The sequence below is a fragment of the Tasmannia lanceolata genome, unplaced genomic scaffold (genome assembly GCF_043159265.1).
Source record: "Tasmannia lanceolata isolate RefF3 unplaced genomic scaffold, GAP_Taslan_0.1 ptg000147l, whole genome shotgun sequence".
NCBI classification, from domain to species: domain Eukaryota; kingdom Viridiplantae; phylum Streptophyta; class Magnoliopsida; order Canellales; family Winteraceae; genus Tasmannia; species Tasmannia lanceolata.
The window spans coordinates 282,501-287,500 of NW_027518823.1; positions in this window are offsets into that span (position 1 = coordinate 282,501).

Here is a 5,000-nt window from a genome sequence, read left to right on the forward strand (position 1 = left end):
GTCCCATGGTCTTCGCAACCGAGCATTCGTGACACCCGCGGGGCCAGGACACCAACCCTTCCGACACGAGCATTCGCGCATGTTCTTTGGCCACACAACGGCGCCAGCACGAGCAAAATCATCCGCGGTGCGGTGGCCTTGCACGGCCTTTTGTCTTTGGAACCAACCATCAGTGCCACGGGAAGTGCCGGAGTCCCGGCATCCGCGGTGCCAAGTCATTGCGCCCTTGGTCTCTGCAGCGGGGCATGCCGGGCACTCCCAACCATTGCAAGCAAGCAAGCAAGCAAGAAAGAAAGTAAGTAAGTAAGTAAGTATTACATATAGGGGCGGGACATGCGGGGAGATCTGCGAAACGTGCATTACGGGGCACACGCGTACCTACCGGGGCATACCGACCCCTATTGGGGCACACGTGTGCATATCGGGGCATACCGGGCCTATCGGGGCACACGCGTACATACCGGGGCATACCGAGCCCTACTGGGGCACACGTGCGCATATCGGGGCGTACCAAGCCTATCGGGGCATACGCATGTATCCCAAGGCATACCGAGTCTATCCGGGCATACGCGTTCATACCGGGGCGTAACGGGCCTATCAGGGCATACTTGGGCATATCCGGGCAAAAAATGCCCAAAACTTGCGCAACCTTGGCAACCGTGGTCCATTCCTCTCTATATGCCTAGCCTTGCCAACCGTGGTCCATTCCTCACTATATGCCATGGCCTTGTGCCCATGGTCTTCCCAAGACAGCGTCCAAGGCCCCCGGAAGGCCAAGGGAGCCCAACCCAGCAATGCCCTGCTATGGCAAGCCAAGGCCAAGCATTCTGGTGCCTATCCGGGCAAAAATGCAATTCCTCTCTATATGCCTAGCCTTGGCAACCGTGGTCCATTCCCCACCATATGCCATGGCCTTGTGCCCATGGTCTTCCCAAGACAGTGTCCAAGGCGCCCGGAAGGCCAAGGGAGCCCAACCCAGCAATGCCCTGCTTTGGCAAGCCAAGGCCAAGCATTCCGGTGCCTAACCTTGGCAACCGTGGTCCTTTCCTCACCATATGCCATGGCCTTGTGCCCATGGTCTTCGCAAGACATCGTCCAAGGCGCCCAAAAGGCCAAGGGAGCCCAACCCAGCAATGCCTTGCTAGGACAAGCCAAGGCCAAGCATTCCGGTGCCTATCCGGGCAAAAACGCCCAAAGCATGCCCATTCCTTAGCCTATCCAGGCAAAAACGCCCAAAATCTGCACATTCTAGTGCCTATCCGGGCAAAAACGCCCACCAGCATGCCACCCTCCTATAGGGTTTGCGCAACCAACCAGCCTAACCACCAGTGGCAACCAAAGGTGCTGTTAGCGACGACTTCTGAAGACGCAACGAGACGCGACGTGTTTGCGCCCAGACGCGACGAGACGATGCGGGATCTGCGCCCAAGAATGCCTAGACCCGTCGACTTGATGCGGGATCAGCTCGCCCAAGCATGCCTAGTGTGCAAGGCCTGTGTGCAAGGCTAGTGTCCAAGGCTAGTGTGCAAGGCTCATGTGGAACGCTAGTGCGCAAGGCTAGTGCCCAAGGCTTGTGTGCCAGGCCCGTGTGCAAGGCTAGTGTCCAGGGCTTGTGTGCATTGCTTGAGTGCAAGGCTTGTGTGCATTGCTCGAGTGCATGGCTTGTGTGCAAGGGTTGTGCGCAAGGCTAGTGTGCGGGGCTTGTGCGCATGGCTAATGTGCACGGCTTGTGTGCATGGCTACCGTGCAAGGCTAGTTTGCATGGCTAGGGTGCAAGGCTCGCATGCGAGGCTAGTGTGCAAGGCTGCGTGCAAGGGAAGCGTGCAGGGCGAGTGTGCGAGGCCACTGTGCACGGCGCCAGCACTAGCGAGCCATCATCCGCGTTGCCATGGCTCGCTTGGCCTTGGCTTGCCAGGCCCCGACACGAGCAATCGCGCATTTTCTTTGCAACCGACCATCAATGCCGCCCAACGGGGCCAGCACGAGCAGTCCTCCGCGGTCCCCTGGCCCTGCGCACGTTTGTCTTTGAAACCGAGCATCAATGCCACAGAAAGTGCCGGGGCGCCAGCTGGAGCCATCATCCGACGTGCCATGGCTCGCTTGGCCTTGGCTTGCCGGGCCCCGACACGAGCAATCGCGCATTTTCTTTGCAACCGACCATCAATGCCGCCCAACGGGGCCAGCACGAGCAGTCATCCGCGGTCCCCTGGCCCTGCGCACGTTTGTCTTTGAAACCGAGCATCAATGCCACAGAAAGTGCCGGGGCGCCAGCTGGAGCCATCATCCGACGTGCCATGGCTCTGGTCCCATGGTCTTCGCAACCGAGCATTCGTGACACCCGCGGGGCCAGGACACCAACCCTTCCGACACGAGCATTCGCGCATGTTCTTTGGCCACACAACGGCGCCAGCACGAGCAAAATCATCCGCGGTGCGGTGGCCTTGCACGGCCTTTTGTCTTTGGAACCAACCATCAGTGCCACGGGAAGTGCCGGAGTCCCGGCATCCGCGGTGCCAAGTCATTGCGCCCTTGGTCTCTGCAGCGGGGCATGCCGGGCACTCCCAACCATTGCAAGCAAGCAAGCAAGCAAGAAAGAAAGTAAGTAAGTAAGTAAGTATTACATATAGGGGCGGGACATGCGGGGAGATCTGCGAAACGTGCATTACGGGGCACACGCGTACCTACCGGGGCATACCGACCCCTATTGGGGCACACGTGTGCATATCGGGGCATACCGGGCCTATCGGGGCACACGCGTACATACCGGGGCATACCGAGCCCTACTGGGGCACACGTGCGCATATCGGGGCGTACCAAGCCTATCGGGGCATACGCATGTATCCCAAGGCATACCGAGTCTATCCGGGCATACGCGTTCATACCGGGGCGTAACGGGCCTATCGGGGCATACTTGGGCATATCCGGGCAAAAAATGCCCAAAACTTGCGCAACCTTGGCAACCGTGGTCCATTCCTCTCTATATGCCTAGCCTTGCCAACCGTGGTCCATTCCTCACTATATGCCATGGCCTTGTGCCCATGGTCTTCCCAAGACAGCGTCCAAGGCCCCCGGAAGGCCAAGGGAGCCCAACCCAGCAATGCCCTGCTATGGCAAGCCAAGGCCAAGCATTCCGGTGCCTATCCGGGCAAAAATGCAATTCCTCTCTATATGCCTAGCCTTGGCAACCGTGGTCCATTCCCCACCATATGCCATGGCCTTGTGCCCATGGTCTTCCCAAGACAGTGTCCAAGGCGCCCGGAAGGCCAAGGGAGCCCAACCCAGCAATGCCCTGCTTTGGCAAGCCAAGGCCAAGCATTCCGGTGCCTAACCTTGGCAACCGTGGCCCTTTCCTCACCATATGCCATGGCCTTGTGCCCATGGTCTTCGCAAGACATCGTCCAAGGCGCCCAAAAGGCCAAGGGAGCCCAACCCAGCAATGCCTTGCTAGGACAAGCCAAGGCCAAGCATTCCGGTGCCTATCCGGGCAAAAACGCCCAAAGCATGCCCATTCCTTAGCCTATCCAGGCAAAAACGCCCAAAATCTGCACATTCTAGTGCCTATCCGGGCAAAAACGCCCACCAGCATGCCACCCTCCTATAGGGTTTGCGCAACCAACCAGCCTAACCACCAGTGGCAACCAAAGGTGCTGTTAGCGACGACTTCTGAAGACGCAACGAGACGCGACGTGTTTGCGCCCAGACGCGACGAGACGATGCGGGATCTGCGCCCAAGAATGCCTAGACCCGTCGACTTGATGCGGGATCAGCTCGCCCAAGCATGCCTAGTGTGCAAGGCCTGTGTGCAAGGCTAGTGTCCAAGGCTAGTGTGCAAGGCTCATGTGGAACGCTAGTGCGCAAGGCTAGTGCCCAAGGCTTGTGTGCCAGGCCCGTGTGCAAGGCTAGTGTCCAGGGCTTGTGTGCATTGCTTGAGTGCAAGGCTTGTGTGCATTGCTCGAGTGCATGGCTTGTGTGCAAGGGTTGTGCGCAAGGCTAGTGTGCGGGGCTTGTGCGCATGGCTAATGTGCACGGCTTGTGTGCATGGCTACCGTGCAAGGCTAGTTTGCATGGCTAGGGTGCAAGGCTCGCATGCGAGGCTAGTGTGCAAGGCTGCGTGCAAGGGAAGCGTGCAGGGCGAGTGTGCGAGGCCACTGTGCACGGCGCCAGCACTAGCGAGCCATCATCCGCGTTGCCATGGCTCGCTTGGCCTTGGCTTGCCAGGCCCCGACACGAGCAATCGCGCATTTTCTTTGCAACCGACCATCAATGCCGCCCAACGGGGCCAGCACGAGCAGTCATCCGCGGTCCCCTGGCCCTGCGCACGTTTGTCTTTGAAACCGAGCATCAATGCCACAGAAAGTGCCGGGGCGCCAGCTGGAGCCATCATCCGACGTGCCATGGCTCGCTTGGCCTTGGCTTGCCGGGCCCCGACACGAGCAATCGCGCATTTTCTTTGCAACCGACCATCAATGCCGCCCAACGGGGCCAGCACGAGCAGTCATCCGCGGTCCCCTGGCACTGCGCACGTTTGTCTTTGAAACCGAGCATCAATGCCACAGAAAGTGCCGGGGCGCCAGCTGGAGCCATCATCCGACGTGCCATGGCTCTGGTCCCATGGTCTTCGCAACCGAGCATTCGTGACACCCGCGGGGCCAGGACACCAACCCTTCCGACACGAGCATTCGCGCATGTTCTTTGGCCACACAACGGCGCCAGCACGAGCAAAATCATCCGCGGTGCGGTGGCCTTGCACGGCCTTTTGTCTTTGGAACCAACCATCAGTGCCACGGGAAGTGCCGGAGTCCCGGCATCCGCGGTGCCAAGTCATTGCGCCCTTGGTCTCTGCAGCGGGGCATGCCGGGCACTCCCAACCATTGCAAGCAAGCAAGCAAGCAAGAAAGAAAGTAAGTAAGTAAGTAAGTATTACATATAGGGGCGGGACATGCGGGGAGATCTGCGAAACGTGCATTACGGGGCACACGCGTACCTACCGGGGCATACCG